This window comes from Pinus tabuliformis, chromosome 2_1 (genome assembly GCF_031772625.1).
Source record: "Pinus tabuliformis cultivar Carrire ecotype Pingquan chromosome 2_1, CPIR1, whole genome shotgun sequence".
NCBI classification, from domain to species: Eukaryota; Viridiplantae; Streptophyta; class Pinopsida; order Pinales; family Pinaceae; genus Pinus; species Pinus tabuliformis.
Window position 1 is genome coordinate 105,762,150 of NC_142299.1, and position 11,376 is coordinate 105,773,525.

Consider the following 11,376-nt stretch of genomic DNA (forward strand, 5'->3'; position numbering starts at 1 on the left):
GCCGTTGTTCCCTGAATTCTTTCCAACCTTCCTCGTATCCGGGCCAGCCGAGCTGACTTCCTTGGCCTCTCAGGTTGGTCGGGTGTACCAGCAGGTTCTGTGGGTTCCTCTGGTTGTTCTGGCGTATCGGGAGGTTGTTTCTGTTTTGAAGCGGCATGTCTCTCTGCTGCTGACTTCTTGCGTTTCTCTAATCGTTTCGGCGTGCTGGAGGACTGTTCAGGCTTTGGGGATGGTGCAGCTGATCCTCCTTCGACTATTGCAACCAGTTCCTCCCAAGTGCTTCGCTGTTGAGTGAGACCGTGGCTCACTATCAACCGAATCAGCCCATGGTGGCTAACGACTGTATCTATGTGCTGGGCCTTTTTCAGGCTTTGGGCCGCATCATGTAGTAGCGAATTTAAAAGTGCAAGGAGATTTACAGAACATTTTCCTTTTAAAACAGCTAAAAGTTTCAGGTGACGAGGTCTTACCACGTCTTTTCTCCCTTCGCAGGTGATATAGCTTTGTACTGTCTTCGCTAGCTCGGTCCAGGGTTCCCCTAGTGTTGCCGGCAGAACTCCTTTCCCTTTGACTGTCAAGCTTTGGCCTTCGTCCTGGAAAATTTCCATAGCTTTTTGTAATCTTTCCTTCTTCGGCGTCCATATGGGTCCAGCAGCTGGTAATCCTGAGACTTCTGCGATGATATCCTCTGTAACCTCTATCCGCTTTCCTCCTACTACGGAGTAGTTTTCCTGCAAATTCTGCAGGAATTCCAACGCTACTGCTTCGTTTGATTCTTGCAGGCGGTTGAAGTAATTCAACCATCCTGCGTTTTCCAGGATTTTGCGAGCAGCAGCGGAAACTGTCAGCTTGTGAGGTTCGCTTCGGACCGTCTTTCCGCCCATGATTCAACTCAGAAATGGAACAGCAACTGTTTGCGGTATTTGCGACGCAGAGAGGATGATCGATGCCAATTTTGGAAAGGATCACACAGAGCATGCAACAAAAAGAAAAGATCGTGGACGGCAGTCTCCGTGGGATGGAATCATCATACCGTTAAACCATGCCATTCCTTCGTACATTATTTTGCCCGAATGGTATGCAGCCACGTAATCCATGGAGTAATGAGGTTACTTCCCCCCCCCCCCCCGCGATCTGATAGGCTGCCCACAGCCGTCAAAGAGAGGAGCAGCAGCCAGTCGGGAGTGCAATCATCAAGTACAGCATATGAAATTATGCCATGTTGTAAAAAACAACAAAATGCCGAAACCGAGGCAAAAAGGTGGATCGCGTTTTATATAAGCCTGCGTGATATAATGAGGAACTGGGGGATTGGACGTCTGTCAACTGTATGAAGTCTCCAGTAGTCATTGTCAGTTCCATTGCCATGATCGGTGGTAATATTCATGCGATAGATATATCGGGGTGTGACATATGATACATGCAAAGGATATAAGAGACAGAAAGATTTAATATCATACCTGTTGGTGTAAATATTACGACTTCTATGCCATTAACAGAGCTCTGCTGCCAACAGGTGTTCATAACCTTGGCAGAGTTGTTTATTTCACCCTCTGGAACCATGATCCTTTGTGTATATTCGAAAGAGTGCTTTGTCAAAATGCAGGCCATTATGCTGGCTTGGTGACCAGATAGCCATAATGCCATTCACAAGGTAGGCGCGAAACGTGGTCAGGCCGGCTCGCGATGAGACCCCCTGTTCCAAGGTTTGCTTGTTAATTTACCTTCGGACCATATCCCTGGTGTGGTGGCCGTTATGGGAATGCCACTTCGCTTCCATCCTTATGATCATGGTAGGGCGGCTCTTAATGAGACCCCCTATCCTGCATTTGACAACTTTCATATTTTGTTTTTGTTTTCTTTTGCAGAGCACCTCTCTTGTTTATTTTCACATAAGGGTGGTTCCGCACTCCTTAAGAGCGGGGAATGGTGGAAGAAGTCTTACGATCCCAACAGATAGATATAAATCGTTCGTTCTTACTCCCAAGTAATGATCAAAAAAGATTTTTAGGGGAATCGTCATGATAAAGATCACCAATGACAATGGCACCGGTAAATGATAATGACAGCGAAGATGAAAAGTTCACGTCCCTCCTCTTGTCCTTTTATACATACTGGCTTCATAGTGATAGCGATTTATGATGTGCTGATTTCGGTATATCATGGTTTATGTTCACCGCATAAGTTCATTGCTGTATCTAAAAGATTGAGGAGACCATGGTCGCAAAGCATCTTCTATAAGGGCGAAAACATGTCAATGGCATTCCTGAGAGAAGAATTCATTCGTAGGATACCATTTCTTTGAGAGGAACAACGGAAAATCGCAAATGGTGTTCCTTTTGAGAAGGGAACAGCAAAGACACTCAAATGTTGTTCCTTTTGAAAAGGAACAACAGACACACTCAAGTGCTGTTCCTTTTCGCAAAGGAACAGCAAAGACACACAAGTGCTGTTCCTTTTCGCAAAGGAACAGCAAAAACACACGAGTGCTGTTCCTTTTTGCAAAGGAACAGCAAAAACACACGAGTGCTGTTCCTTTTCGCAAAGGAACAACAAAAACACACGAGTGCTGTTCCTTTTCGCAAAGGAACAGCAAAAACACACGAGTGCTGTTCCTTTTCGCAAAGGAACAGCAAAAACACACAAGTGTTGTTCCTTTTCGCAAAGGAACAGCAAAAACACACAAGTGCTGTTCCTTTTCGCAAAGGAACAACAAAAACACACAAGTGCTGTTCCTTTTCGCAAAGGAACAACAAAAACACTCAAGTGCTATTCCTTTTCGCAAAGGAACAGCAAAAACACACAAGTGCTGTTCCTTTTCACAAAGGAACAACAAAAAGCACAAGTGCTGTTCCTTTTCACAAAGGAACAGCAAAAACACACAAGTGTTGTTCCTTTTCGCAAAGGAACAGCAAAAACACTCAAAGGCTGTTCCTTTTGAAAAGGAACAACAAAATCACACAAGTGTTGTTCCTTTTCGCAAAGGAACATCAAAAAGCACAAGTGCTGTTCCTTTTCACAAAGGAACAGCAAAGGCACCCAAGTGTTGTTCCTTTTCACAAAGGAACAGCAAAAACACTTGGAATACAAGTAAAAAAAAATCAAGGAAACATATATACAAGATGTTATGTACAAATTATAAAAATGAATTTCTTAAATTATAGGTGAGGAAGATTTCGCTTCCTCTCCTAAGATTTCCATATCAGTATCTTGTCGCAGCTGCTGACAGAAGGATTCCCGAGTGAGTGGCTTTCGATAAAGGCGAACTCGGTGGCCATTTACTTTGAATGCATATCTAGAACCGTCAATTGTGATCAGGGTAAGGGTCCCATTATCATGTACATTCTGGATTTCGTATGGTCCTAACCATCGAGTTTGGAGTTTCCCCAGGAAATCCTGAAACCGAGAGTCGTATAACAGAGCCCAGTCTCCTTCATGAAAGACTTTATTCTTGATAAGTGCATCGTGCCATTTAGCTCGCTGCTGTTGAATCAATGCTGTATTTTGTAATGCAGAGAGCCTGATTTCGTCCAATTCATTAATCTGCTGTAATCGATTGATTTGTGCCTCACTCAGGTCTAGGTCGACTTCTTGTGCAGTTCGTAGCGTTCGGATTTCGAATTCTATGGGGAAAATTGGCTGCTTTCCAAACACTAATTGATAAAGTGAATAGCCTGTAGTACTTCTCCATGTGGTTCTGTAGGCCCACAGTGCCTCGGGTAGTCGAGTAGCCCAATCACGCCTATGCGATGCAATGGTCTTTGTTAAAATTGATTCTATTACCTTATTACTACTTTCTACTTGCCCATTTGCCTGCGGATGGTATGGGGTAGTGATCTTATGTTGGACATGATAATTGTTAAGTGTTGCAGCTAATTTATTTCCAACAAATTGTGGTCCACCATCGGTGATTAATTCTCTCGGAAGTCCATAACGTACAAACAAATGGAACAAGAATTGTATCACAGAGTCTTCTGTAGCCCTAGGTAATGATTCGGCCTCGACCCATTTAGTAACATAGTCTGTCGCCACCAGAATGTATGTCCTCTGATTTGATGATGGATTGATGGGCCCAACGAAGTCCAGAGCCCATTGTTCAAATGGCTCAATGACCAATTGTGGTCTCAGAGGCATTTCATCGGCTTGGCCAGGTTTTCCTGCTCGCTGGCAGCTGTCACAGGCTTGTGCAAATTTTTTCGCATCCTTGAAAATTGTAGGCCAATAGTATCCCGTCTGCAATACTTTATGTGCTGTTCGTTTTTCAGCGAAATGTCCCCCGCATGGCCCGTCATGGCAAGCTTTTAGAATGTCGAAGATTTCGTCTTCTCGAATACACCTTCTGATTTGCATGTCTGCCCCTGTATGGAACAAATGGCCTCCAATCCATGAAAACCGAGTGCTCTTCTGAACAATCTGCTTGCGCTCCTGAAGGGTTAAGTGTTTTGGTAGCTTACCGACTGCGAGGTAATTGGTGACATCAGCATACCAGGGTGTTTGAACATCAACAACAAACAGGTGCTCGTCAGGAAATTGATCCTCCACTACTGCTGTTTCAATTGCTTTCGGTATTCGTGAGAGGAAATCAGCTACAGGGTTCTCCTTGCCAGGTCGATCCTTGATTGTGATGTCGAACTCCTGCAATAAGATCAACCACCTGGTTATTCTAGCATTCGTAACAGGTTTATTTGCCAAATATTTGATAGCAGAATGATCTGTATATAACACAACAGGATAGCCTGTAATATAATGTCTAAATTTGTTAACAGCATGTATTACAGCTAGGAATTCCTTTTCAGTAACAGTATAATTGAGTTCGGCAGAGGATAAATTTTTGCTGATATAGTAAATAGCATATGGCTTCTTATCCTCTTCTTGCCCCAGGACTGCACCAATTGCTGTATTCGAGGCATCAGATGAGATTTGAAATGGCAAATTCCAGTTTGGTCCTCGAAGGACTGGGGCTGTTGATACCAGCTTTTTCAATTCCTTAAAAGCCTGATCACATTGCTCTGTCCACGAGAAATCAACATTACCAGTTAGAGCATGTAGAGGTGCAGCAATGCGTGAATAATGTTCTATAAATCGTCTGTAATATCCAGAAAATCCAAGGAAACTGCGTACCTCTGTTTGAGTAGTGGGAGTAGGGATGAGCAAAAGAATCTGAATTTTGGCAGGGTCTACCTGGATGCCAGCTGCTGAAATATAGTGCCCTAGAATGAGCCCTTCCATCATCATCATGTAACATTTTTCGTGGCTCAGGCAAAGTCTGGTAGCGATACAACGTTGTAGAACTTTTTCCAGGGTATCCAGAGCTAGGTCAAAATCATCTCCATATGGTGTAAAGTCATCCATGTACACCTCAAGTCCGTCGTTTATTAGGTCTGCAAAGATGCTGAGAACAGCCCTTTGGAATTTAGCAGGGGCATTGCATAGGCCGAAGGGTAGTACTCGATAGGCAAACGTTCCCCAGGGGCAAGTAAAGGTAGTTTTATCCTGGTCTTCAGGGGCAATTTGGATTTGGTTATATCCGCTGAAGCCATCCAGGAAAGAAAAAATTTTCTTCCCTGCCAAAGTGTCCAATACTTGATCTATAAATGGGAGGGGAAAGTGATCCTTCTGTGTGGCCTTATTTAACTCCCTGTAATCCACGCAAATCCTCCATTTCCCATTTTTCTTGGGTACCACCACTAGGGGAGAGACCCATTTACTGTCAGAGATGGGGTAAATAAAATTAACATCTAAAAGTTTCTGAAGTTCGGCTTTTACTATTTCTTTTAGATGGGGGTTGAGTCTTCTTTGTGGCTGACGAACAGGTCTTGCATCCTTCTCTCTATAAATGTGGTGGGTGCATAATTGAGGATCAATCCCCTTCATGTCAGGGTAATCCCATGCAAATGCTCCCTTATATTTTTGTAACAGATTAACAAGCTTCATTTCTTGATCTGGTGTAAGGTTGGCGTTAATATTTAGAGTCTTACCAGGTTCAATTTCCACTACTTTACTATTGGCAACAACAGTTACTGGTATTGTTTGGTCATGTGGATCTTTTAAAGGGTCTTCTTCTAGCTCGCTATCAAACGCTGCTTCTATCATGAAACATTGCATATGCGTTCTAGATTCAGTTTGACTAATGAAGTTGTTGATGGCGTCATCTTCTGTTTGATCTTTAAAATCTAAAGCATTCTGTACAGTCAATGGAGATCTGATATTGTTAATAAGATATGACACGGGATAGTGACTAGTTTTAATCATCGGCAGGCTTGGTTGTGCTGGAGGATATAGAACTAGATTTTTAACGTCTGGTCCTTTAGTTATGGTCATGTTTCCCTGCCGGCAACCAATGTAGGCATCGACAGTAGCAAGCCAAGTTCTTCCCAATATTAGCGGATGTCCATCTAGTCGGGTTTTTGGATTAATTACCAGGAAATCAGTTGGATATTCCCAGGAATCTACGGAAACCATGACATCATATAGAGTACCTTCGGGTCGAACTACAGATCGATCTGCCAATTCTAACAAAGTAGAAGTAGGTTCTACTGATGTGATGCCAAGCTTTTGGCAGGTGGAAATTGTCAAAATATTGATTGCAGCTCCCAAGTCGACTAAAGTGTTAGTCAGGGTTTGACCATAGATTTGGACAGTTACAATTGGGTTCCCGGGATCTTCGTATTTGATAGGTGTCTCTTTTCCTGATAATAGGTCAGATAAAGTACCAACTACTTGGACTCTAGGGTTAGTAGTTATATTCCTCCTTGATTTTTTTATGCACAGTTCTTTTATAGTTTTTGCGTATATAGGAATATCTTGAATGGCTTGGAGGAATGGAATCTTTATGTACAGATTTTGTAACTCTCCCAGAATGTCAAAGTCTGGAGTTTGTACTGGTCGTGGTATGACTAATCGTTCCGGGAAAGGAGGAGAGGATGTACTTGCTTGTTGATGGGTCTGCTCTTTATTTTCATCCTTTTGTTGTAGCGGTTGTTCTATTGGTAACTGATCTTCAATGTGAACTGTTTTGTCTCCCTCTGTTTCTATTATACGTCCAGATCGTAACTGAAGATCATTGCACTCCCTTAGGTCAGGTACGATTTCTGATGTGTCTATGATTTGGATGGATTGGACTGGTCTATTATTAGGATTGGGATTGGGTTGGGCTGGGAGTTGCGGTCTCAGATTAGACTGGGGGTTTTGTTGTAAGGCTGGCAGAGTTGGTTGAGGAAGTGGAATAGTTCCTGTTGACTGATATGTCGATCTTGGCCAATTGGTCTGCCAGGGTGAACCTTGTGAAGTAGGGGGAATCCATTGCGGAGGATATGAATTATTCTGCCAATATGGTGGGGTATAAGGAAAATTTGGCCAACCGAATTGGCCTGTCTGATTCATCCATGGATTCGAAGAAGGAAACGGCTGTGATGACCAATTCGGGACTGGGGGTGTAGATTGGTTTTGCCACATACCATATTGCTGAGCATTATACTGTGGAGGTTGAAAAGAAGAAGCTGGGTCCGAAAACATACTTGATTGCCTAGGTTGCCATTGGTGACGTTGGTTAACAAAGTATGCTGGTTTTGATTCTTCTTCTGCTTCCTTGTATACTGCCTTCAATCCAGGAAGTGAGGGGCAGCTCTCAGTAAGGTGGTCTTTCATACAGATAGCACATGCTTGAACTGTATCTAGCGGACATTCCTTGTGGCTGTGTTTTCTTCTGCATCGGGGGCAGAAAATTGCCAGATTTTGCTCCGCCTCCATTTGCTTTTGTTTAGCCTGCACAATATCAAGCTGTGTAGTTAATGTCCCTAGAATATCAGTTTTAAAATTTTCTAATAAATTCCCAAGTTCTACACGTGTTACTCCTTCTGTTGATATTTTGTTATCTCTAACAAACCTATCATATTCTGTTGGTTTTATCCTTGTGCTACCCCTTGAACTCCTAATGCATAAATTAATGATATCATCAAAATTTTCTTGGTAAATATCCCCTTTTCCCATGATATTCAATGTTTCAATCCACTGTTCTTTCATACCTCTAATTAATGCAGTTTTCAACACATTATCAGGCAGAGGTAATGATGCATAGGGGGATCTCTGTAAATTATACTGGAATCGTTCTACATATTCCTCTAGAGTTTCATTTGGTTTGGCCGTCATTTGGAAAATTTCTTCTTTCAGTTCTCTTGACCTACAGTAATCCTGATATTTCTTGAGAAAGGACTCTTTCATTTGCTCCCAATCGTTTATGACTCCACCACCTAGACCCATAAACCATCTCAGAGCTACTCCCTTCAAAGTAGAGGGGAACAACTTTAATTTCTGGGGGTCAGTGGTGTAATCATACCCTCTACATAACACATCGAATTCAAATAAGAATGCATTAGGGTCTTCTGATGTGAGTTCGTGAAACGTTGGGATGTGTTGAAGAGGAATCGCCTTCATGGGGGTATTTGCAGCAGAATATACTATAGGATATTGCAATGTAGAAGTTTGGGTATTTGGCTGATTCTGCGCCATGGGATCGAATATGTGCCAATAACCTTCCGGAATTTCTAGGAGGGTGTTCCTAGGTTGAGAAGGGGCGGCCTTGGCAGGGGCTGTTTTAATGACACTTCCCTTATCTGGGATTTCTATCTGAAGGAATGGGGTGCCTTCAGTATTAATTCTAGCCGCGCTCCCCTTATCTGGGCTGTTTAACAACTGGATTATCCTAGAAGGAGATTTTGGTTCCTCTATTTCCCCTGTTTCCCCTTCTCCTTCACAAAGGTTGCTTAAGTTCCCTTCTTGCAGCCGTTCTGACACAGGATTTTCAATTTCTTGGAAGTCCTGTTCATCAGTCTGACAATGCACCTCAGCGTAGGCTCCAGATGGTGATGATGTAGCTTGAAGGGAACTAGTAGGCTGCTTAGAATGAATCTTTCTGAGGCCTACTGACGGCTGAGATTCAGTTTTCTTATAGATTTCGTCTATGAAGGTTGTTCGGCCAAGGGTCACCGGTCCTTTGGCTTTTTCAGGTTTGGCTGGGGGTTTGATATTCTTTTCTAGCTTTTTCTGCTTAGTCATGCACTCTAAAAACTACTAAATCCTATCAACCAGCAATTCTACTAAGAGAGCGGACGGTGGAGCAGGGATTTTACATGCTCCGTACGCAGGTTCTTACCTTCCGTTTTTAAAATCCAACTCCCCCCTAGCAGATTTGCGCACTACTCTGTAAAGGGAAAATGGCTATTACTCCTCCCCGGCAACGACGCCAAAATGTAGAGCTGTAACTAGGGTCTCTCACACCACTAATTATCCCACATTAATAAGTCAATCCGGGAACGTTTTGTTATTGCAAGGAGTAGCTCAATCCGAGGCTATTTGTTCGAGTAATGCTCGGTAGTATAGTGTTCTAATGATTTGAAAGGAAACAGATGCTAAGCTGTAACTAAACTAACCCAAAATATAGAATCACACAAGGCGGTTGATCAGTCAAGGGTACGGAAGCAATAACCCATCCCTTTAGAAACTGATAAAGAAAGGAAATCAGAGCATGGACTTATAGGTCTGGGGCTAGGCAGCGTCTTGCTGAGGCTCACTAGAGCCTTAGGCCTGCTCTCACACTAAGAACAACAAAGGCAGGTAAATCAAACAACGGAAAGTAAAATGGAACAGCAGTCTGGAAATGGAACAGCAGTAATGAAATGGAACAGCAGTAATGAAATGGAACAGCAATCCTCAACCATATGTACACGTTCTATACTACTATAGCAATCTGAGAGTAATGGATGATATGACTATGTTTCTGAACGAAGTAATATTGCTTTCAAGTCTTACAAATACTATTTCACATGGATCTAATAACAATAACATTCATACCAACATTCCGCTACAGAAATAGCTAAGAGATGCAATTCGAATAGATCCACTTATACAATGCAGAGACATGAGATAAAGAACTCATTCAGATATCAATTATAATGAAGCATAGTATATCACATAAAAGATGTATCAGATTACTTAAATAATGGAAATAAACAAACCACATACAAATCACAGTATAATAATACAAAAGCAAGTGTCCTTCGGAGCTGGGCCCTTGGCTGCCAATGGAACACTGCCTTAAGTTACTCCAGATGCAGAGACGAAATGAACACCAAGACTTCTATATTAATCGCATCAACAAAAGTATAACAAAGTCAGGTCTCAGTGAGACTCAATGATCACAGTTGGTTCTGAAACTTAGAATTACAAAAAACAGTCCTTCCCCCGCTCAATGGCGTGGTGCCTTTATATAACAGAAATGACGGAGGTATCTAGATAATCAAAAGATAAGTCAAAGCAGCGATCCCTCAGGATCAAAGATCCTGAGGGATTCGCTAATCGTTCGATTCTTCTCTTTCCCTTCTTGCGTTCTCCGACTCAGTATCCTGCATTCTTTCTCTGGGCTATTCGGCTCTAATTTTACTTGATCTTGTCCGCATCCGGTTCCCCGTTGGAGGGACAATAGTTATTTTCCCTTTGCTTCTTGCTTTCAATCGCCGATCCTTTGTTCCCATGTCTTCCTGCATAGAAAACGTCAATTATTAGCACTTGAGCTTCCTTTATCTATTGTTGCACATTTTATCAAAACCCTTTATCTTCTTTGAACTCATAATGCAGAAAAGGTTAGAATTATTATTGAAAAACCACTAGATTGCTTGTCAAAAGCATACCTTCCAAGTGCTCCACAGGAGCGATAACTTGAAGCAGCTGGAAATCGATCTACAGCATTGGTCAATGTAGTTGAGTTTGTGTTCTCAGCGCATGGAATGTGAATGAAACGCTTGAAATTATGTGTAATGTATAGGAGGAGGAAAGGTCGATTTCAATTAAAATCGACCTACACATTGAATGGAATTCAATTTGCATAGCGCAATTAGAGATATGAATGAATCGTTGTATGGAGTGCATGAATTTCAATGGTACTTCTGCGAAGAATTGATTTTAATGTCGACTTATGAATGAGTTGCTGGATTCATGTTTTATATGCCGCAGTGATGAACTGAAGGTATGTGAAATTGGGTGAAGCATGGGGAACTCTATTTCCCTGGAGCGATGTCAGTTATGACAAAGTCTAACTCGGCATTTTGCATCTTCTGGAACGTACGCAGAAGTTTATAATTGAATCTAATCTTATGTCTTGTCAATTGACCAATGAAACAGAATTCGATTGATGGAAAATGCTGTTGGATGGAATTGAATATAAATGGCATGGTGGCTATCGTTTTATGTTGAACCAGGTCTAGTGCCGTAATTTGTTCATATATGAAATCCTGTTTGGTATGAATGTGCAGAGATTGTTTAACAACATTGAATAAGGTGAAAGACTTCGGCAAAAGCGTTGAACGCAGTTGAACATTTAAC